The sequence below is a fragment of the Notolepis coatsorum genome (assembly GCF_963971535.1).
Source record: "Notolepis coatsorum genome assembly, chromosome: 3".
NCBI classification, from domain to species: Eukaryota; Metazoa; Chordata; class Actinopteri; order Aulopiformes; family Paralepididae; genus Notolepis; species Notolepis coatsorum.
Genome location: NC_140167.1, coordinates 194,524,953 through 194,550,373, shown reverse-complemented (window position 1 = coordinate 194,550,373; position 25,421 = coordinate 194,524,953).

Sequence of the window (25,421 nt, the reverse complement as noted above, 5' to 3'; positions counted from 1 at the left end):
ATTTAGAGTCATGCCTTTTGGCTTGAAGAATGCTGCTGCTACGTTTCAGCGCTTAATGTAAGTGGTGCTAGCCGATCTTAAGGGAGTCACGTGCTTTGTTTACATAGATGACATTATAGTCTATTCAAAATCTGAAGCACAGCACCTTCAGGATCTGGCTGATGTTTTTCTCCGCCTGCAGAAGGCAAACCTCATCTTGAACCTCAAGAAGTGCAACTTAATGCAACACCGCTTGCAGTTCCTTGGACACATTGTGACTACCGAGGGAATTGTCACTGACAACCAAAAGGTTGAGGCAGTCCAGACCTTTCCTACTCCCAGGACACTACCGGAGGTCGCACGTTTTCTGGGAATGGTGGGCTGGTACCATAGGTTCATTCCTAGGTTTGCAGAACGGTCTGCAGCCCTTAATGCCCTGAAAAAGAAAGATGTAAAATGGCAATGGACACCAGAGTGCCAAGGCGCATTCGAGGACCTCAAGGCAGCACTCCAGTCAGCTCCTATCTTGCAACAGCCAGACTACAGCCTGCCATTCACACTGCAGACCGATGCTAGTGGGATTGGCTTAGGAGCCGTACTGACCCAGCAGAGAGACGGACAGGACCATGTTCTTGCTTTTGCCTCAAGATTGTTGAAGCCAGCTGAAATCAACTATTCTGTCGCAGAGCGAGAATGTCTTGCTGTTGTATGGGCCGTGGAGAAGTGGCGGGCCTTGATCGAGGGTCAACGGTTTGAAGTAATTACCGACCACGCTGCCCTTGTTTGGGCTTTCAACAACCCCAAACCCACATCAAGGCTCATCAGGTGGACCATTCGGCTTCAGGATTTTGATTTCCAGGTGGTATACCGGAAGGGAAAATTGAACGTGGTACCTGATGCTTTGTCACGGGCATTCACAACCCCAGACTCCATCGCTGTGGCCTGTGTGACCAAGCAGAACAAAAGTGATTCTTCGGGATGCGATCTACCAGCGGATTGGGCAGAGATTGCTGACGCCCAAGCTTCTGACGCAGAATCCCAAGCGTTGATGGAGGAGATAGGAAAAGGAAATCCTAAAGCAGGTCGGATAGTCTATGTTCTTGAAAATGGAATCCTGTTCAGACAAATACCTGGTCAAACTCTAGGCCACAAGTTACAGCTTTTCGTGCCTAGATCACTAAGGGAGTCCTTTCTGAAGTATTATCATGACAACCCGCTTAGTGGTCACATGGGAAGGCTGAAGACACTGTTGCGACTGCTGGAGGTAGCCTACTGGCCTCAAGTCAGGAATGATGTGTGGGCCTATACAAAGAACTGTCTCATATGCCAGCAGTACAAACCTGGGTGTCAGAAACCGGCGGGTTTCCTTCAGTCCACCACGGTCAGCGAACCAGGGGAGATGTTGGGGATTGACTTGATGGGTCCTTTCCCCAGAAGTAAGAAGGGGAATCAGTATCTTCTGGTTATAGTAGACTACTGTTCTAAGTGGGTGGAACACTTCCCTTTACGAGACTCCAAAACACCAAAGATAATACATATCCTCAGACAGGAGATCTTCCTTCGCTGGGGAACCCCAAAGTACCTCTTATCTGACAGGGGCCCACAGTTCACCAGTCATCTCTTAAAAGAACTCTGTCGCCAGTGGGGTGTAGTAAAAAAACTGACCACAAGCTACCACCCCCAAACTAACTTGACCGAGAGAGTCAACAGAAACCTGAAGACCATGGTGGCCTCTTACGTCAAAGATCAGCATCAGGATTGGGATCTGTGGTTGGGCGAGTTCCGCTTTGCCATCAACACCGCCTACCATGAGAGTACTAGGTTCACTCCCGCAGAGATTGCGCTGGGAAGAAAATTGAAAGGACCTCTGGCGCGACTTCTATATCAGCCTCCCAAGCCGGACCAAAAGGCATACTCCATGTTAGAAAGGCAACAGCAAATCCTGCAACAAGTTCAGCAAAATGTGGCTCAGGCCCAGGAGCATCAAGCTCGAAACTACAATAGAAGAAGGTCTCCTGTCACATACCAAGTAGGAGAGAAGGTATGGGTTAAGCTGCACCCACAGTCTGATGCCAAGGCCATGTTTATGGCAAAACTTGCTCCAAAGTGGAGAGGGCCAGCCACAGTTCTCAGACATTTAGGGTCAGTGAACTACAGAGTAGCCATGGATAGCAGTCCCACCACCCATGAAACCTTGCATGTTGAGAACATGAAGATGTTTTATGGCAGTGGTACTACGCTTGGTGGGGGGGATGTGTAACATGCGTTACTTTATGAAGAAGATGTCAATGTGTTGATAAATGAAGTGTGGGCCCAATATGTTAGGATATGCCAATGTCAGCATATTTGGGTCACTTGACCTTTAAGATTCCAGGTATGGGTGTGGTTAGGGGCGGTCCCAACCATCAGGGGGCCATCTTGGATTGGAATCATGGCCTCATGGAGTTTTGTTTGCTACTGCTATTGTGAGAGGAAGGAGGGATTTTGCCAGGCGGCCTCCTAAAAGATTCTTCAGTAACCAAGGACAGGTCAGCTGCAGTGGTGTTTCCCAGTGGATTACTTCTTTTTCCTTTCCTTTTCTAAGATGTGGATCAACCCAGGACTTATCACCTTTTGGACACTCAAAGGTTTGAGTGTTGTTGGACACTGCTAACTCTACCATGCAGGCTGCATGGTCTGGTAGGCCTGAACATTATACACGGTACATTATATATGGTAACATGGTACATGGTAAACATACATGGTAACAATACATGGTAACATTATACATGGTACATTATACATGGTAAACATACATGGTAAACATACATGGTAACATCATACACGGTACATTATACATGGTAAACATACATGGTAAACATACATGGTAACATTATACACGATACATTATATATAGTAACATGGTACATGGTAAACATACATGGTAACAATACATGGTAACATTATACACGGTACATTATACATGGTAAACATACATGGTAAACATACATGGTAACATTATACACAGTACATTATATATGGTAACATGGTACATGGTAAACATACATGGTAACAATACATGGTAACATTATACACGGTACATTATACATGGTAAACATACATGGTAAACATACATGGTAACATCATACACAGTACATTATACATGGTAAACATTTATGTTGGGGCTAATGGACTGTAAAGCTGACAGGACCGTTCTTATTGGTTTGAGATGATTTTTGTTGTACCATAGTTGCTATGGGGTACCCCATTTATTTTGATCCTCTTTTTGGTTAATACAACACTTTGAATTTAACACTGTTCCAGTACTCTCATTCTTTATAGCTGAACAGGTTTGTTTATTATTATCAAGCTTGTTACAAGTGGACACTAGAAACACCAGTGGCTGCTCTATTTTAGTCTGGAGATGATCAACACAGTCCTTCCTTATTACCTCCATGACATCGGTTTCGACAAAGCCATGCTTTTTACTCTCTGACGCAATGTCATCGTCGATTCTAGTCCTCACAAAATAAAAAGGCCTGTCTCTCTTTAATATCTCATCCACAATATACAAGCTGTTTTCTTTCACTCTCATGGAATCCACAACGATGAACATGTCATAGCGGTCAAAGTCCATTTTCTTGATGTAGCTTCTGGAATTGAGTGAAGAGTTGTCTATGCCTGGAAGGTCCCAAACCCTAAGTGTCCTGTAAGGGTTTGGCCCGTGTTGCTACACGGACACATTGGTATGTTGCACATTACTTCCTGACTGACCTACTATTAAAGAGTCAACGTAATCACATCTCTCCGTCTATTATTATATGTAAACTAAAGGTACGAGGTTTACACAACATGGTGTCAGAAGCGGGGTCCCGTGACGGCTGAACACGTCTTTCAGCGCAGCCACGACTGTCTCCGCCGAAGCTACCTTAAGATGGGCAACTTCTATATATCGTGAGAAAAAGTCCACAATCACCATATAAGTCTTCTTCTCCCAGAAAAACAAGTCAGTAGCGACCCGCTGCCTGGGCCTTTCTTGCACTGGTGTGGGGACCAAGGGCTCTCTGCGTCCTGCCCTGTGTTGTGAACATGTGTCACACTTTTCCACCAGCTGATTGATGTATACCGACAGTCCGGGCCACCAGAATGACTGGTGTGCTCTTGCTCTGCACTTGACAACTCCTTGATGTCCAGCGTGCAGGTCATTAAGCACCTCCTGTCTGATGCATTGGGGAATCACGATCCTCTGACCACGCAGCAGTAGCTCACCAGCCAGTGTGAGGTTCTCTCTTTCTGGCCAGTATGTCCCCAACTCCGGTGGGAGGTCATGCTTCTCAGGCCAACCTGTCTTACAGTATCTGATGAGCTTTGCACAGACAGGGTCAACACCCTGTTTCTCCTGTATGCTCCTCAGCCTAGCTTCCGTGGCTGGGAGGCTTTGCACAACTGCATCCACGAACACTTTGACTTCTGTTTCCCGTGTGCTTGACAGGAGCTCTCGACAATGTGTTTGCTGTTATCAAGCACTTACCGGGCACATGTACAATATCGTATGTGAATCTCATCAGTCTCAGCCGAAACCTCAGAACTCTGGGTGGGAGCTCATCTAGTGCTTTGTTACTCAGCAATGGCACTAGTGGCTTATGATCAGTTTCCAGCCTGAATCTGACCCCCAGAAGGTAGGATGACAACCGCTCACATGCCCATGTGGCTGCCAACGCCTCCTTCTCTATCTGGGCATAATTCTTCTCTGGGCTTGACAGGCTCCTAGAGATGAACACGACCGGCTTCCATATCCCATCTGTCTGTTGCTGCGTCAGAACGCATCCGATACCGTAGGACGAGGCATCGGCCGATACGCACGTCTCTGCTGTAGGTGAGTACGGGACTAACACCCGCGGGGAAATTAACTCCGCTTTCAGTCTCTGAAAAGCTTCTTTTTGTGGGGCCTCCCAGACCCATTCATTCTTCCCGCACAACAGGTCTTTGATTGGGCGAGTGTACGAGGCCAGATAAGGTAAGAACTTGCCTATATATTGGGCCATCCCCATCAGTCTTTTCACTCCTTCGACGTCGGTAGGCTCAGGCATCTCCAAGATTGCTCTGACCGTAGCTGGATCCGGGGCCACCCCGTCTGCTGTGATGCGGTGACCCAGAAACATTATGCTGTTTTTTGCAAACTCACATTTTTCACTGTTCAGTGTCAGGCCTTCTGCCTGCAGTGTCTTTAGGACCCTGTGCAATCTCTCATTATGCTCCTATATGTCCTTTCCGTACACCAGTATGTCATCAGCATGACACTGGACACCTGTGCAGCCTTCTATCATCTGTGACATACGGCGTTGAAAATGCTCTGGGGCCGATGAAATCCCAAACGGGAGGCGATTGAATGCATACCGCCCGAACGGGGTGATGAAGGTTGTGAGTAGCTTGCTTTCCTCTGCCAGCGGGATTTGCCAGAAGCCAGCAGTAGCATCCAACTTTGTGAATATCTTCGCCCCTTCAAGCATGGCAAGTGTCTCATCCACCGCTGGGAGGATGAGTCTCTCTCTTCTGACATATTTGTTCAAAGGTGTCATATCTACACACAGCCGTATTTTTCCTTTAGTCGGCTTGGGAACCACGACTATGCCTGCGCACCACGGTGTGGGTCGTGTCACTTTGGAAATCACCCCCATCTTCTCCATACGCTCCAGTTCTGCTCTCACTGTCTCTCGTAGGGGCAAGGGCACACGACGTGGAGTTGACAGGGCGTATGGGACAGCATCGGGCTCTAGCTCAATTTTATAGGGCTCCTTTAGCTTCCCTAAGCCTGAGAATACGTTGGGGTATTGAACCTTGACATCCTCTTGCTGGGCTGCGACTGTGTGCAGCCGCTTTATGAGTCCAAGCGCCTCTATTGCAGGAAGGCCTAGGAGGGGCCTGGTTAGTTCTTCCACAACATAGATTATTTGTGCTGTTGTTCTCTTTCTAATGGTTAGCTCACCACTGAAGCAGCCTTTTGTATTTAACTTGTATTTTCCTGGTCCATACAGTACTTTTTGTGGTGGCTGTAGATTTCCATGTTTTTCAACTGAGTGCATGCTGCTCGGCACCGCTGTGACCTGGGCCCCTGTATCCAGCTTGAATATGGCCTCCTGTCCATTCAGCTCTAACAGTTCCAGCCATTCATCTTCAGGTTCCTCTAGGTTTACTACGTTCAGGAACGCAAAGTCCTCCTCTTCATCTTGAGAAGTCTCTGTGTGTGCCAGTGTGATGTCATGGACCCCTTTTCCTGTTCTGCATGTCTTTGCAAAGTGTCCTTTTTTATGACACACTCTACACTCAGCATCTCGGGCAGGGCATTCTTTCCACATATGTCTCTTTACATTTCCACATCTGCCACATCCAGGAGACTGTGTGTCAGTTCTGTATTGTTGTGCTTTCTGCCATCTATTTTTTTGTCTGGCCTCCACCTGTGCAGCTGCCTGCTGCTCAGTGCCTCTTAAGACGGGCTGTTGTTTCTTTATTGCTGCACTCTGCTTCACTTTAGTCATTGCCTTTTCCAGAGTTAAATCTGCATCCATTTGCAGGTTTTCTGATAGCTTGGCATCTCTTATGCCTACTACAATCCTGTCCCTTATCAAGTCTTCTCTTAGGGTTCCAAATTGGCAATGTTCAGCCAGTGTGTGTACAGCAGTGATAAAGGATTCAACATTCTCACCCGGTTCTTGGTTCCTTCTGTTGAAACATGCTCTTTCAAATATGACGTTCCTCTTACTGACACAATGTGCGTTGAACGCATCCGTGACGTCTTTGTATTTCTTCTTCTGTCCCTCTGTGAGCGGCAAAACACTTAATATGTCCTCGGCATCGTCTCCCGCCGCATACATGAAGGCATTTACCTGGAATTCTTCTTCAAACCAGACGCTATTCTATAGCGTTCAAACCGCTTCATCCATCTCGGCCAATCGTTAATGTTATTGAAGTCGAACCTGCCTGGCGGAGCCAACTGTGGCAGCGACGGCAACGGGGCTGCTTCATCTCCCATTCCGTCGTCGTCTCTCTTTTTTATTTTTATTTTTATTTTGTATAGTTCGTCTTCTTACTAAGTGATCCCACTTCTGACACCACACTAAGAAGGGGGTGTTTGGGATGCTGGTACATGGTTGGCTTCATTGTTGTCTCCTCCATGCCAGTGGGTGCCCCCTCATCGTGGTTCAGTCCAAGCAGGGCATTTACAAGTGAGGATTTCCCAGTCCCTGATTCTCCAGTTACAGCGATGTCCAACTTCAAATGGTGAAATACCTCCAGGACGAATTCCCGCCTCTGAGTGCCATTCATTACTTCCTCCCCAGACATTCTGCTGAATAAGTGTTGGGTGGTAAGTTGGTAACGCATTACAGTAATTGTATTACCTTTTCCCAGTCAAGAGTAGTGTAACGAATTACTACCTCAATTTGATCCTGTCAAAAAGCAACTCGTCACTCCATTACTTAGATTTTTGCCAAGACCAAAGATGACAAGAACAATCAATTGTTGATCTGTAATCTATCCAAACTGTGCTCAAGGTTTAGGTGCGCATTGTGAGATAGTCCAATGTCAAAAGTCATCCGTTTAAGCTGTGATTTTGAAGCCTGAAGTAGTCTTCGTTACCGAACTGCTGCGGGGAAAAAGCTGCTGGTTTTCAGTTAATGAGCTTTCACACCCGAGGTGCTGTAGCGAGCACCGCTCCTGTTGAAAACAATGATCTATAGCGCCGTGCTGCACTGTCATGAAAGGCCCTGGAGGTGTGGTACCATGACGTGATCATTCACACACAGTAGCCTATATGCTGTAGTAGTGAATTCTGGGAAATGCACAGTATATGCCACCAAACAGGTCTTGTTCATTGTTGAAGGCTGACAGTGAAGAATTTGTAAGCGATGTGATCAGTTATCACACATCTTAACTGGTTGGGCTGCATGGTACAGGAATGAGTTGTGTTGCATACATTTCCCACCATGAAAAAGAGCACGACTTTGCATGTTGTTCATTTAACTTCTAGCACATATCATAAATTGATACATCTAGTGATCTATGCACAAAAACAATATTCAGAATGTTCAGGGCCCCATTATCCCTTTTCACTGTCAAACCTTTCTCTCTCGCTGCATGTCTGTGTGTGTGTGTGTGTGTGTGTGACGGATCACACTGGTCTGCGTTGTGTTTGATGTTAAATGTTAATGTCCCGAGGGGGAGTCGAACAGGGGGCTCCTGCGTCCGCGGGCGACGACACAGGCCGCTGCACTAAGAAGTGAATTCACTCCTAACTACCGTACCTATGCGTCTGTTAACCCTGTTATGGGGAAGTGAGTTTAATTTACCAGCCCGCACTGCCACAGTCACTCGTCAACACACCTGTTTCCGTGACTGTGGACATACCCACAGGCTTCCCCGTTACACTCACCTCCCTAAACTCACGGCCCTCAGGACATCCAGGTCACTGGGCACCACTGTGACGGATCATATTGGTCTGCGTTGTGTTGATGTTAAATGTTAATGTCCCGAGGGGGAGTCGAACAGGGGGCTCACGCGTCCGCGGGCGACGACACAGGCCGCTGCACTAAGAAGTGAATTCACTCCTAACTACCGTACCTATGCGTCTGTTAACCCTGTTATGGGGAAGTGAGTTTAATTTACCAGCCCGCACTGCCACAGTCACTCGTCAACACACCTGTTTCAGTGACTGTGGACATACCCACGGGCTTCCCCGTTACATGTGCGTGTGTGTGTACATGTGCATGTGTGTGTGCTACCCGCCCCCCACCCCAGGCAACTGTAAGCCACAGACAGTGGTGAAAATCATAATCCATCATAATCTGCTCAGTGAAACCGCTGCAGTTCATCTATGGTCATCACCTGCACACACATGTCACTATGTCACATATTAACAAATCAACAGTATACGTTACTAAAATAGGGTGTGACATATTCCTGGCATCCATCAAGTTCCCTGTTTATTTGTTATTTATTGTTTTCTCTTGATTATTTTCGATTCTCCACTATTTCTGTCACCAGGTCTAACAAGAAGTCCCAGAGGTTGAGGAAGGGAAGGGGTCATTCGCCCAGTGCAGCACATCCTTTGGTCTCCACTCATTCATTCATTCATTCATTCATTCATTCATTCATTCATTCATTCATTCATTCATTCATTCATTCATGCATTCATTCATTCATTCATTCATTCATTCATTCATTCATTCATTCATTCATTCATTCATTCATTCAATCAATCATTCATTCATTCATTCCTAGGAAAACACATCCATGGGTGTCTGGCAGTCAAGACTCCAAGCCCAAGCATCAACAGTGTCTCCCCTGAATCCCTAATCCTTTCCCCCATTCCCTAACATTCATTCAAGGGTCCTGCTTCATAAATTCTTCTCTGTTGTACCTGAAAGTTGTTTATATATTCACATAAATGTTGTGTGTTACTTTATAGCTGCTGGACTCCATACAGAGTCATTTACATTTTAGACATGTCTCTACTTATCATTTACCACTGAACCTGACAGTGTTGTCTGGCCTCGCTTTTACTTTACAACATGAACAACATGCAAAGTCGTGCTCTTTTTCATTGTGGGAAATGTATGCAACACAACTCATTCCTGTACCATGCAGCCCAACCAGTTAAGATGTGTGATAACTGATCGCATCACTTACATATTCTTCACTTAGCCTTCAACAATGAACAAGACCTGTTTGGTGGCATATACTGTGCATTTCCCAGAAGGAAGAAATGTTTTGTGACTAAATTATGCATTAATTAATATAGTGTTTGCATCTAATAAAGAAAGTATACATAGATATTGTATCATGCATTCAAAGTTTAAGGGAAAGAGTTTACAATTGATATTGAAAGTATTATTATTCAAGGCCCTCGACCTGGCATACCGTGCGCCAAAGGGAACCGCTCCCGCCTACCTCCGGTCAATGGTCCTAGCTACACACCCTCACCCCTACACTCTGCATCTTCTGGCCGTCTCAGACCCACTCCTATCCGAGCTCCGGGAGGGTCATCAAAGAGAAGTCGCCTTTTCTCTGTCCTTGCCCCACAATGGTGGAATGAACTACCCACCCCAGTTAGGACAGCCGAAACCCGTCCAATCTTTCGCCGTCGACTAAAGACGCACTTCTTCAACCACTATTTTTTTTAAATCTAACCTAACTAACCTTACTGTCAGGCACTTGTCCTAATAAACTAACCTACACTGTAGCACTCAACACTTTGATGAACATTGTTACTCAGCTGATAGAGTTGAGCCTTTCCTGATGACTTGTCGTACAGAACTTGTAAGTCGCTTTGGATAAAAGCGTCAGCTAAATGACTAAATGTAAATGTAAATGTGGCTGGCTGAGTGGTGGTGTCCATGGCAACAATTTAAATGAAAGGAGTTAGAGAGGTATGAGGATATAGCTGGGGTACTCATGATGCTTACCTAGTACAAACAATATGACATGAGAAAATATTTTGCATGCCACCCAACAGGGTTTGTTCATTGATGACAGCTGAGCCAACAAATATTTTAGATCATTCTAACCAGTTTCGAAAAGGCGGTTCAACCAGTTCCAAGGATTTCAGTTCCAACCACTTATGTTTGGCACTCACTGAATACAAAGTGTTGAACCATGTAAGTGTTTGAGTCAGTTACAGTACCTCCAACATTATCAAACAGTGACCTCTCGGCAAAAGAGGCCTGCTAGTTTTGGTCTGATGTGTGTTTTGGAGTTGAGTGGGGATAGGGGAGGGGTTGCTATTGCTGGGCTACCTTACCTATAGCCTACCTTATTACCACTGTGTCCTTTATGTTAAGGTTCGTTGGTCCTCTCTGCAGATGCATAATAATATCTTTCTATCTATATATGTTGCAATGATGCTAGATTGGAATTCTGGACCCTATCTAACCTGCTCAAATGAGGTCCCTCATGCACAGTCTGAACTTGAAAGTCAGCTTTTTGTTTTAGTGCACCAACTTCCTGTAATGATCTTCAGCATAAATAAAAAATTCTCTGCTGATATGGTCAGTTTAGGCCAGGATTTTAAATCTTCCCGGGAAAGTGGGTAATTGTTCTGATTTTACCTGTTTTTATTAATTAATTTTGCTTATTTTATTGTGTTTCTATTGGTGCCTGTTGAAGTCAGAGGTTCTATGTAGGATGGTTAGTGACTGTCTAACTGCATATATAACTGTTTCCACTAGAGGGCGCTCTAGGCGGAGCCACTCAAGACACCACCAGGTGGCGAGTATAAATAGAGATGTCTCCTCCTACTCTACCTCTTTCCCCCCCAGCCTCTCAGTGAGAGGAGACCTCATGTACTGCTGCTCATACCATGTGAATGAATAAACCACGCCGCTTAAATGCTAAAGATAGAAACCATGCCTCTTGACCACATTATTGTCGCCCTATAGCCGGATTCTGTCAACAGTGCCTATTTTATCGTTGTGTGTACTTTTTATTCTTGTGATTTTTATTAATTTTGTCTTACCTTTATTATTCATCTGTCTGTATTTATTGTGATGCACTGTAAACTCGATGCAGTTGAAAATGAGGCCAACCTCAATTGTGCTTGAGTGTAGGAAGGAAATATTATAGCTATATAGACAATTTGTGAATCAATATCAATATCCTCTTCATTCAGTTATCAGATGAATAGCCTACTGGGCAGCAATATGGAAATAAATGTATGGAAAAAATAAGCAAAATAAATCGTATGATTCTTTATTCATATCAATATCATCTGTCCAGTTGTTGTGTGGCTGATGTGGGATAATGATCCCCTCCCCTACAAAAGGCATTCGACACTGACAATCACACCATTCTGATTGACAAGCTAAAGGCAATTGGTTTTGATAGTCTATCAGTGAGCTGGATACAATCCTACCTGGAGGGGAGAGAACAGATGGTGGAGGTAAACGGTACCCTACCCCCCCCCCCCCCCCCTCCCAGTGAGCTGTGGTGTTCCACAAGGAAGCATACTAGGACCGCTACTGTTCCTAATTTATGCAAATTACATGTCATCAGCTTGTGACTGCAACTTGCTCCTGTTTGCGGATGACTCAGCCCTGCTGGTCTCTGACAAGAACAAGTTACAGGTTGAAAAAACCCTCAGCTCGGAACTAGGCAAAATCTGCATATGGCTCGCCGATAACAAACTATCATTACACATGGTCAAAACAGAGTCCATTCTCTTCGGTTCAAATAACAAACTCAGCAAGACCGACGGCTTCTCAGTTACAGTGGGTGACAATATTGTCACAAGGAAAGATGAAATTACCTACCTGGGTTCCATCCTAGAGGCTAATCTTTCCTGTGACAAAATGGCATCCAATGTAATAAAAAAAAGTCAACCAACGAACTAGATTCTTGTACCGGATCTCCTCTCTGGTAAACAAGAATACTCTTGGCAGGAGCACTCATTCAAGGGTACTACGACCTCATGTACGGCATGCAAATTTCTCGATTCTGATTGGCTGAAACAATCAACTTACACATGGGTATTTGTAACAACCTCACGCTCTTGGTCCCAGGACCCGCCCACAACCGCATTACTAACACTCCGCCATGCCAGTTTTTAGAAGTGAAGCAAGATGGCGGACAAACCGGACAGTAAACATTACGAAAGGATATGGATCAATAGGGTCATAAAGACTAAATGAAAAACGATTCTGTCACAGCGAATGTGTTAGTTGCTTAAACAATGTTGGATGATGAATGGGGGGCGGAGCTGAGCGATCATGGAGTAGACGTGTTTTCACATGAGCTCCCTTCTACCGTGCTGAATATACGTTTCTCCCCATTAGTCTTTATTTTATTTTTATTTGTTTTTTATCTGTTTGCTAGGTCGTCGTGTTTAGTATACATTCATCAACTTTTTTCGACTTTCTACGATGGCGGGGGTGGAAACCAGAGCCATGAAAGAATTAGGCACGACACCGACACCGCCGAGCATGGCCGTACCGTCTCCCGCTGTCGGGGAGTTAAGCGAAGCTGTGCTCTTGGTCATGACCAAGCTACACGCAGACTCTGAGACACGCATCGCTGAAGCACAGAAGAAAGTACACGCAGACTCTGAGGCACGCATCGCTGAAGCACAGAAGCAAGTGCTGGCGGATTTCTGTATCAGCCTCCGTCGTGAGATATCAGAAGAAATACGGCTGGCGGTAGTCCCGCTGACAGACAAGATGGAGACGATTCACGCTGCCTCATCGGCTAATGCTAACGAACTAGCCATGCTAACGACGGAGGTATCATCACAATGTGAGAAGATGGCGGGTCTTGAATCCGCCCTGCTGGCTAGGCAGGCTGAAGTCAACAAACTACAGTCGGCGATGGAGGAGATGCAGTCCCGGGATAGACGCCACAACGTCAGGATTGTTGGAGTACCGGAGACCAGCGGTGAAGGCCGTCTCTCTGAGACCATGCCCGAACTGCTGCAGAAGATACTAGGGACGGACGTCCTCCCCTCGCCTCCTATCTGTGAGTCGGCCTATAGAGCGGGCAAGTTTTCTCCCGGCGTGAACAAAGAACCGAGGCCCATCATAGTCAAGCTGAACAGACTCCAACAGAGAGAAATCATCATGCGGTCGGCTCGTACCAGAAGGGGTACTCTGAGGTTTGGCGATCACAAAGTGGCCATTTTCGAGGACTTTACACCGGAGGTTCAAGCTCAGAGAGCCGAGTACAAGGTGGTCCTGACTAAGCTATGGAGACTAGGCCTGAGGCCCACGTTATTCGCTCCCGCGAAACTATCTGTGTTGGAGAAGGTCGGTGGTCAGCGTTTGTTTTGGTCGTTGGCTAAAGCGAAGGAATATCTCGCGAAGACACCCGAGTCTGTTGCTTGATATCTATGGAGGGTGAGTGACTTGGCGGTTTGGGCCTATATACATTGATTAGGTCGACTATTCACAAACACTTGCTGTCATGCCCAGACATGCTAACTGTCCTCTGCCCATCCAACTAGCGGGGCTTCCCAATGACTTCTGTTACTTGCTAAAGCTGACCTCATGGTCGTACTTGTGTATCGCCTCTTTGGAAGCTAACGAGCTAGCTGAACAATGTACATAGTAGGCTAACGTGCTATCCGGATTCGTCACTAGCTTACGCGCTAGCCTCGGGCTAGCCAGCGGGCTTCGACTATGGTCTGCGCTGAGACATTCGTTAATGGTTACGTATTTTGGTTGCTGTTGCTGTTCAAAGGGACATTGGTTTGCACAGTTCAAGAGTGACCGAGTCCCTAACTAACTTCTGGTATGCTTTTTATTTTTATATCCAGGTTGTTTTGAGCTTTGGTGATCCAAAGTAGATGCCAAGGACGGTTGAATATGCATAAACAATATTTGATAACAGGTTGGGTCGGGTATGGCTTGCACTTAATGGCTATATGGTTATATGGCTTGCACTCTAGCCATTACCCTCTCTTCCTTTTTTTTTTTTTTCTTTCCTATTGTCGCTGTTTTTATGTCATCTATATGCGCGATTTAAATGTGATCCGGTTCTACCTTGGACTAACTACTGACTCGCCTTAATTTTGTTTTGAATTTTCCGTGAGGCACTTATGCTATAACGTTGATACATTAATATGCAGACTCCAGGGTAGATGGTTACAGGTTGATGCTGAGTAATTGTATAATAATTAGTGTCGCTGTTTTAAGGGCAATTGAATGAGCAATTAACCTGTGACCCGAACCTGCCTTGGACTATCGGCTGGGATGCTTTAATTTAATTTTGTATTGAATTTTCCTATATGTTTTAATGGCATTTGAATGAGCAATTTAAATGTGATCCGGTTCTACCTTGGACTAACTACTGACTCACCTTAATTTTGTTTTGAATTTTCCGTGAGGCACTTATGCTATAACGTTGATACATTAATATGCAGACTCCAGGGTAGATGGTTACAGGTTGATGCTGAGTAATTATATAATAATGGCTAATTTTTCCATTATAGCTGTCATGTTAGGGCCAAGGTTCATGTTGGCTCTCGAACGAATATACATAAATATGTGATAACAGGCTGGGTCAAGTTTAACTTTGCTTGCACTTTAGCCATAACCCTCTTTTTCCTTTTCCTATTATTGTCGATTCTTACATAGGTTATGTCATGTCAGCCGTTGTGCCTGATCAGAGGGACTGCTTCAGGGGTGCACTTTAACCATAACCCCTTTTTTCCCTTTCTTATTTTTGTCATTGTTTAATTGACATTGTTCACACAATTTTGCACAATTAACCTGTGACCCGATCCTGCCTTAGACTATCGGCTGGGATGCTTTAATTTAATTTTGTTTTGAATTTTCCTGTACCCATTTGGGCCATAACATTGCGACGTTGAAGCGCAGATTCGGAAATAGATGGTTGCAGGTTGATGTGGAGTTATTATTTAATGATGGCTATTTTTACCATTATGGTTGTCTTATGTTAGGGCCAGTGCTCAGGTGGTTTTCGACCGATATCTTTATTGAATTTAATTTTTATTATTATTTGTGTTTATTGGACTAGTGGGGGTTTACTCAGGGGTTTAACTAGAGGGGGGTGGGAGTGGGAAGCGTCTTATTGATCCATGTCTCTAGTGGGAAGTGATAGGAAGATGACCATCCTCAGTGGGTGGGGCATAGGGTGGGGATTGGAGAGTGGGTATAGAGGAACTTATAGTAGGACGGGTGGGTTAGGGTTTAGAGTAGAAGGGGGGGGGGCTGTAGCTGGGGTGGTATTTTTATGTGTTCTATGTACTGTTGTCTTATATATGTGTAAGTGTTCCTCCTCTGAACTCCTGGGATTGACCGTCCGGGCCCGCCGGGATCGGCACCTCTGTACTCAGCCTGGCTGCACGGGTATGTTCTCTACGCACTTATACAAGCTCGACCATGGCTAAATTGAATATTTTAATTTGGAACGCAGGAGGGCTTAACGCCCCACACAAGCGTGCCAGTGTCCTTTGGCTATTGAAGAGGAGAAATATTGACCTTGCTCTCCTTAGTGAGACGCATTTAATGGTAGGTGACGTGTCAAGACTGGCAAATCGGCAATATCACGTTATCTCCGCATCCTCAGCCGATGATAAGACGAAAGGAGTAGTCATAGTTACAAGACGTAACCTTGATATCAAAATCTTGGATGTATGGTCGGACACGGAGGGAAGGATTACTATAGCAAAAGTTGAATTCTTGCATAGGAAGATGGCTATAATAGCATTGTATGCTCCTAACACATTTGATTCAGCGTTCTATAATACAATCACGAAGAATATGTTGGAACTTAATGGATACGCTCTCATTGTGGGTGGCGATTTTAATGCGTGCTGGGATGCGGAGATGGATAGGTCTGGGCCCTCTGAAACGAGCGACCAGAAACGGGCCTCTAAGGCCCTCAGGATGTGGGCCAAAGACACGGGGCTCTCAGACCTCTGGCGCTTATGCAACCCCACCCTCAGAGATTACTCTCACCTGTCAGCCAGACACAAAAGCTTCTCTCGAATTGACTATGCATTCGCGTCCCCTAATATGTTTGATAGTTTCGATGTCTCATTGGTTCCCTTGGCTCTCTCAGACCACAAGGGGATTTTCCTTACGGCAACCTTTGGCAGGCTCTCCGCAAGAGCTCCCAGATGGCGTTTTAATTCGACCTTGCTAAAGAACGATGACTTCTGTTCTGAGTTCAGGAGTAAACTAGCAGAATTCTTGCAGATCAACGTTGGCACAGTAGAAGACCCTAGGGTCCTGTGGAACGCATTGAAAGGATTCATCAGGGGTCATGTCACACTATTTGCCTCCAATTTGCGAAAATCCCGGTCAAAAAAGCTAGAAGGACTGGAATCATTATATGCGGACCTATACGCATCCTTGCAAACTGACTATAATGAACGACTAAACACACAACGTAAGATAGTCAAAAAAGAAATAAACTCCATACTTAAACAACAGTCTGAGTTTTTGATACATAGGACAAGACAAAATTACTATTTTCACGGCTCCAGACCTAGCCATCTATTGGCAATGAAAATACGCTCAAATGATCATTTCTCAGATATCCCCTCGATTAGGACGAGCCAGGGTGCAGTCACTACTGATTCGAAAAAGATCAATGACACTTTTAAAGAGTTTTACTCACAGTTATATAGCTCAGAGGGTAATCTGGATGACTCTAGATTTGAATCGTTCATCGGCGGGCTTGAGATACCCCACATTTCTGAGGAAGAGGCCAAGGAACTGGGGAGACCGATTACTCTCGTAGAATTGAGGGAGACTATTGTTGAAATGCAGAGGGGTAAGGCGCCAGGCTGGGATGGTATTCCACCCGAAGTGTATTTAGCTTTCTGGGACCAACTGGGTCCATTGATGCTCGATATGATCAATTACGCTATCGAACAAGGGGAGTTCTCAAGAGATGTCAATATGGCGTTGATTTCTTTACTTCTCAAAAAGGACAAAGATCCCAATGATTGTGGTAGCTATAGACCCTTGAGTCTTCTCGGGGCCGATTTAAAGGTGTTTGCCAAGGTGCTGGCCCGTCGCCTGCAGAGATTTATGCCTGTATTGGTACACTGCGATCAAACTGGTTTTATCCCGGGGCGTCTGGCTGCAGATAATCTTAGGAGGCTGTTGCATGTAATCGATAACAGTAAAGACAATACAACTCCATCCACAGTTCTGTCTTTGGATGCCATGAAGGCGTTTGACAGACTTGAGTGGTCATACCTGTGGAAGGTACTTGAGGTCATGGGTCTTGGAAAGAGTTTTATTCATATGATTAAAGTCCTGTATGCCTCGCCGTCTGCGATGATACTGACAGGCAAAAACTGTTCCACACTCTTTCCAGTCTCCAGATCTTCTAGACAGGGTTGCCCTCTGAGCCCGGGATTGTTCGCGCTTTCCCTCGAACCTTTGGCCCAATTTATTAGGCAATCGGAGGACATCGTCCCCATAATGGTCAACAATACTCCACACAAAATTGCTCTCTATGCGGATGACCTGCTGATTTTCATGGACGACCCCTCCCGGTCGGCCACAAAATTATTGAGGATAATCGACGACTTTGGTAAATTGTCAGGTTTTAAGATTAACTGGAACAAATCAGCCTGCCTACCTCTTAATGAACTGGCCAAGGCGGTACGACTACCAGCTGATATCCCCATAGTAGAACATTTTAAATACCTGGGCATAGAGATATTCCCCACGCTGAACCAAACTACTAAGTACAACTTCACGGGTACTTATGATAAAATACGCCAGGATCTAGACAGGTGGTCGTCCCTTCCTAACTCCTTACAAGCCCGGGCTTCCATAATCAAAATGAACATCCTGCCTAGGATAAATTTTATTAGCTCAATGCTCCCCCTGCCCCCTCCAATAGACCACTGGCGCAAGGTACAATCGATGGTATCTAAGTTTGTCTGGAATAACAAACGCCCGAGAATCAAAAGGGCTACTACTCAACGTAGGAAACAAGATGGGGGCCTCGCAATCCCTGATTTTAAACTTTATTTCTGGTCCTTTTCACTGAGACCTCTGATGTGCTGGCTAGACCCTGTAGAGGCTGTATCGTGGCGCTCCTTAGAAGCGGCGGCGGTGTCTCCGCTAAGATTGCAGGATGTAGTGTACTCCACTGTCTCTATTGCGAAATGCCGGCTGAGGTATGGACCGATCATAACTCACGTGATCCAAACGTGGCGTAATGTACAGAGGTCGTGTGGGGTTAAATGCCCTTGGCACCTGGACTCTCCAATTTTTAATAACCAGCAATTACTTGTTGGACACAAGCCGGTTAATATTCCTCAATGGCAAAGGAGGGGAGTGCATACTCTGGAGGATATTTATGATAAGAACGGCCTCCGTGCGTTTCAGGACTTAAGAGAATTTTATGATCTTCCCGGCGAGTCCTTCTTTCTTTACCTTCAACTAAGGTCAGCACTGAGGGCGCATGGCGTACCGTGGGCTCAAGCCTTGCACCCACACCCCTTCCTCAGGCTCATAGTGGACAGGACGACATCCAGAGGGTTTGTCTCCGACTTTTATACGCTCTTAATTCAATCCACGTATAAAAATTTATCATTGGATACAATCTGGCGTGTGGATATCCCGGAGTTGGACCCCGAGTTTGACTGGGATGATGTTTGGGCAAATGTGGCATTATCTTCCCGCAACCCCAATCACCAGCAAATTAATTTTAATTATATTCATAGGACCTATCTTACACCTAGGAAGCTATTTGCTATGGGACTGATAACCGACTCTCGGTGCACTTTGTGCTCTCAAAAGGCCACTGGCACTTATATGCATATGTATTGGGATTGCCCACCAGTGGCCCGCTTCTGGAGGTCAATAACGGACAAACTTTCAGATCTGTGTGGCTTAACTATCCCATTCTCAGCTGTTACGCTACTCCTGAACGATATAACGACACTACCCGCGTCCGTACAACTGAAAAGGGTTGTCCTAGCGGGCGTCACAGCAGCGAAGAAGCTAATAGCAATGAGATGGAAGGAGCCTGAGAAGCTTACAATGATTAACTGGTCCCTAACTCTATTGGATGTGATTTATCTTGAGATATCCACAGCCCGGGTGATTGGGGTGGGGCAGGCTGGAATTGACCTGTGGTTCGCAGCAGCTGAGAAGGTAAAGACCGCAGTGTGCGGCTGAGCGGGGTTGGGGTGCGTGTTCGGGTGAGTCCGGCGGTCTCTTGGGAGGGGGAGGAGGAAGTGTTTTTGTCTGTCTTGTCCCTTGTCTTGTCATCTTGAGTTTAGCTGGGGATATTATGGGGGGGCAGCTATTTAACTAGTTCTTCACTGTTTGGCCACTTTTACACGGTCTCTGTGAGTCTATGGAACACCTACAGGTTTTTGTTTTTTTCATGAAGGTTCATTGCTCTGGTTTCAGGTCGTGTTCCCCCAAAAAATGGTCCTTGTGGTGGGTTGGAGATGTACGTTTTATTAATATGGGGTCACACGGCCGGGAATCGGGACTGAACACTGGGAAAGACCATTTATTAGATAGTACCCCTTGGAATTAATTTAGTAGGTTGAACTCTGGTTTCTTTTCTTTTGTCTGTATAATTGTTAGTCATTATTATTATTGTTTTTGTTATTTTCTTGTGAAGTTCTATGTATTGTGATTGTGGTTAATGTGTTGTCTTGTTTCGTGAGAATGTCAATAAAAAAATTTGATCAAAAAAAAAAAAACAATGTTGGATGATGTAATTGATGGGTCATGACTGAGTCATTGTGGAACAAAATAAAAATCGCGCAAATTGATTGATTAATTGCAAAATTCTTTAAAAAAAATCTTTTACCTACTTTCTATAGAAGCAGCTGGGAGGTGCGCTGTTTTAAGTGAGCGTGGACTATTGAATTGATTGATTGATTGATTGATTGATTGCTAATTTAATTACTGTCCGCCTTGTTTCCAACTGGTTAAGTTTAGGCCCTCTTTCGAAGTTGGTTAAGGTTAGAGTTTGTCTTTAGAGCAGGGCGATAGACCACCAGCCCTGATTCCAAACTCTGACCTTAACCAACTTCGAAAGAGGGCCTAAACTTAACCAGTTGGAAACAGCTAATTTTATTACTGTCTGCCTTGTTTCCAACTGGTTAAGTTTAGGCCCTCTTTCGAAGTTGGTTAAGGTTAGAGTTTGTCTTTAGAGCAGGGCGATAGACCACCAGCCCTGATTCCAAACTCTAACCGTAACCAACTTCGAAAGAGGGCCTAAACTTAACCAGTTGGAAACAGCTAATTTTATTACTGTCTGCCTTGTTTCCAACTGGTTAAGTTTAGGCCCTCTTTCGAAGTTGGTTAAGGTTAGAGTTTGTCTTTAGAGCAGGGCGATAGACCACCAGCCCTGATTCCAAACTCTAACCTTAACCAACTTCGAAAGGGGGCCTAAACTTAACCAGTTGGAAACAAGGCGGACAGTAATAAAATTAGCAATCAATAAATCAATCAATTCAATAACCCACGCTCACTTAAAACAGCGCACCTCCGGCGGCTAGGTGGCGCAGTGGGCAAGGCGCTCGCCACCAACGCAGGAGATGCTGGGTTCGAGCCCAGCTCTCTGCGTTACTACCAGCTTGGCTGGTCGTTCATACTAATACAATTGGCAGTATTAGGGGGAGGGAAGCTGGTGGGTGGGGATCAGACGTTGTGGACAGCGACTCCTACAGGTTGGTTGGTGCGCCTGCGCAGTAGAATCAGGGAGCGACGAGGGCGGCGTGTCCCTCCCACACAGACCCTCGCCGCTGAGAGATCGCGCTGTGCAGGTGAAAAGATGCGACGGCTGCCTCGAGTACTGGAGGGGACACGTGATGCAAGGCTTCATCCACATTGCAGCCGGCTTGTGGGAGGCATGGCCTAACAACGTTCGAGACAGGGAAGGGTAGAATTGGACAATACGAAATTTGGGACGGGAGAAAACATTTAAAAATGGGGAGAAAAAGTTTAAAAAAAACAGCGCACCTCCCAGCTGCTTCTATAGAAAGTAGGTTTAAAAAAATAAAAAATAAACTCTTATATGGCAAAGAAATCAGCCCCCCCCCCCCCCCCCTATAGGGCAAAGAAAACTTTTTTTAATTTGTTTTACCTACTTTCTATAGAAGCATCTAAGAATGAAGTTCTATAGAAAGTAGGTTCAAAACTAAAGAAAAGTTGGATGTAGGGTGACCAAACCTCCCGATTTGTGCGGGACAGTCCCGCATTTCAGCCCTCTGTCCCGCATGCCGCAAGAGAAGAATATTGTCCCGCATTTCAATACGTGTCCAGCAAAAAAAAAAAAAAAAAAAAAAAATTATTATTATTATTAATAATTATTGTTGTTGTCCGCATTATATATACCAGGCGCGAGCTGTTTATTTCCGGTCGCTCAAGTTGCGCTGCAATAAACAGCTTGCGCCAGGTACTGTCTATATATGCAAGCTGTTATTGGCTATTGGTTATTGGTTATTGGGGGATGACGTGACTGTATGCGAGGTCTACCCCATACCCTGCGTCTGGCACTGACAAGTCCAAAAGCTTGTTGTTTGTTATTGGCACAACCAATTTAAAATTAGAAACGGTAAAGGATCATGAAATATCAAACGGCCACATACATACTCTAGCTACCAAGCGGGTGAAGACTGATCTGTTAGAGGAGAGTGTTGCGGTCAGATCCCTGGTCTCAATGAAATCAGCTCAGATGGACAAGTTGAAGATGCTGTTCGCAACTCACGCAATCGGGAAGGAAGACCGTTCACCGACTCGCAAATATTCAGCACCATGGACAGCTGCCCCAGATCTCTCTCTCTCTCTCTCTCTCTCTCTCTCTCTCTCTCTCTCTCTCTCTCTCTCTCTCTCTCTCTCTCTCTCTCTCTCTCTCTCTCTCTCTCTCTCTCTCTCTCTCTCTCTCTCTCTCTCTCTCTCTCTCTCTCTCTCTCTCTCTCTCTCTCTCTCTCTCTCTCTCTCTCTCTCTCTCTCACACACACTGAATAGAGGACTAGACATTTGTTGGATTGTGGTATTCTTCTATACAGTGATTATGAGTATAATAAGCAATTAATACACAACACTATTGTGTTTTTAATACATTAAATGCTTATATTTTTATCAAAATGAATACATTATGTAAACATGATTATTGTATACATATATTCATTACTGTCCCGTAATTTCAACAAATGTCCGCAAAATCGACACGCTGTCCTGCATTTGGATCATATGGATTTGGTCACCCTAGTTGGATGTGTTAGTTGGATGTCTAGTTGAAAGACAGTTGGATGTCTTAGTTTGTTGGATGTCCAGTTGAAAGACAGTTGGATGTCTTAGTTTGTTGGATGCCTAGTTGAAAGACAGTTGGATGTCTTAGTTTGTTGGATGTCTTACTGAGAACAGTTGGATGCACTTCCGAGCTGCTTCCACATGGAGGCAACTTCTCTTCTTTTTTTTTTGGGAACTACTTTTTCTGGTGGATGGTTTTTTCAATAAATCTTCAAGACTGTGGCTTTAATGTGTGTTTATTGTATAGCAATAAGGTTGGATGAATGTGCCAGTTGTATAAAAGCCATTACACCACGTGCAATCATGGGTTGTGAGAATTAGACCAAGCCTAGGGGGGTCTAACGACCACCCCTAGGCATGGTCTAATTCTCACAACCCACTCCTGCGCGTGATGTAATGCTTTACTATCCAATCCAATCCAATTAAATCACATGTGGACATTAAGATTCATTTTGGGATTACCAGAATTATTTGAACACTGCTAATTTCTTTGCAAAAAAAAGTTTTGTAACATTTGCAAACGGTAACATACATAGCTCGGTAATTAAAGTAATATGAATTTAATCCTTGAGACAAAAAGTATGTTTTACGTTTTCAGATGAACTGTGTTTTCAAACATATTTATCTAAAGATAGTAAATTGGAATGTTATGTATTCATACTCTGGTTAAAAACAGTAGAGGTTGAGGAGTGGACCAGTACTTGTATCACATTCACACTCCAAGTGATCTAAATTGACTTTACAATGGGAAATAACGGAGGGTTATGTATATAACCTAGTTCTATGAGTTAAATGGTGCGCTCAGCACCTGTTCTGCACTGTACTTCACTTCGTGCACGAGCACTGAATAAAAAATTCCACCATGTACCTTTACATCCCAACATCCGTCTGACCACACCCCCTTCCGCTTACCTTCATAAACAGGTGCGTGGTCACCTACTCGCCTCCTTCCCAAACTTTCACCACAAGGCGAGATCAAGGGCCGCAGCGGCGTCCAGGTGCTGAGCGCACCATTTAACTCATAGAACTAGGTTATATACATAACCCTCCGTTCTATGACGTTAATGGATTGCTCAGCACCTGTTCTGCAACAGGGGCTGAGCGGGAGCCATAGCCCGACCAATGTACCCCGCTGAGGCCCCCCACAACCATCAGACCGGGGAGGACCGAGCCCCCCCGACCCTCCCTAATGGAGGATACCCTCCCTATTGGAGGTTCACGGGAGGGCGACGGATCCGACCATGCGAAGAGGCACTCAAGCAACCCAACGCACAGGGTGAGCAGACTGTGGCTTGACCCCACGACTACACACACGCACAACCCGCATGCCACCCGGGAACAAACGAGGGAACAACCCCGTTACTGCCCCCAAAATCACGGGGTCAAGAGCAAACCCAACCCCGTGGCAAGGCCGTAGCAGCGGAGCGCGAAGGAAGACCCAGACCCACTGAAGGGACTGGGTCCCCTGGAAAAAGGGGGCCCGGAGAGGTCAATGACGCCAGGCATCAAGACCCCACCAGGTGGTCACTTAGTGACACCGCCCCCCACATCGCCAGCGTATTCGGACAAGGCCCCTCCAAGAGCGGGCCCTTACCCCCCAATAGCACACCGCCCGGCATACTGACCCTGCAGAACAGGCAGTCAGCATGGCCGTAAGCACACAAAAAAGGTTAACCAACGGAAGCAGGCAGCGTACCGGGGAAACCAGGCAACAGGCTGTAACCTGAGCCTGGAGCACTGCGGACGAGACGGGCGCCAAAGGAGTCAGCTGGAAAACAGCCCTCCCGGCGGAAGGGGCGGACGCTGGCATTGTTGATCACCATGACGAAGCCTCCATCAAAAAAAAACCCACCCAGAGGGGTCGAGGCAGAGAAGGCTGATACGATTGGCAGACGTCATGAACGTGCAGGGGCACACTCAACCGGGTAACCTGGGAGTTGACACTGCTCCAACACACCAGGGAATCAACCACCCTGTCGTTACCAGATGCGGTGGTTGTTCCTATAACCCCTCAAGAAAAAAAGGGTTATCCCAGGTCTATGGTATCAACGAAACTTTACTTCGGACAGGGCCCAGCGGCCCGGGAAGCACACAGGGTTACCAGAGGAGGTCCAGAAGACCACCCCAACAGCCCCCTCTCTGCCATGCATGAGAGAGGTGCGGAAAAGAGAACCAGCCCCTCATGATAGTGCCAGGTACAAAGTACCCAACAAGGGTCTCTATAACGCCTAACCTTGTGACGCCCCGGGCCGACCCGGCCTTTTTCCCCCCTGGAAAAAAGCCCAAGTCCCTCAGGGTACCAGAACAGCAGATCTGCATCCTCGGCGGACAAACGGGTTAACGGACCTGGACCAGCGTGACCAGAACCAGTCCCGTGCCCTAACCACGCCGACATGCCTACTCCAGGAGAAGGGGCAGATATGCGTGTTGATCTAAAACATGAAAAGAGGGCGCCACCCAGACGGGCCGGTGTGAACCGCGCTCGGTGGCCCATCCCAAGGGTGTGAGACCCCTCTACATATGGTCAGATCCATTCCGTTATCATCCCCCAGATATGAACGAGAATCCGTCGAGAACCAATAACAGGTTGTCGGAAGAGGAAAAAACCTCCATCCCAGTTGCTTTATAAAAACTCTGTTTTAACCACAAGCAACCAAGGCGTACTAGCTACCCGCATGATCCTTAAAGGATAACTCCACTTTTTTTTTA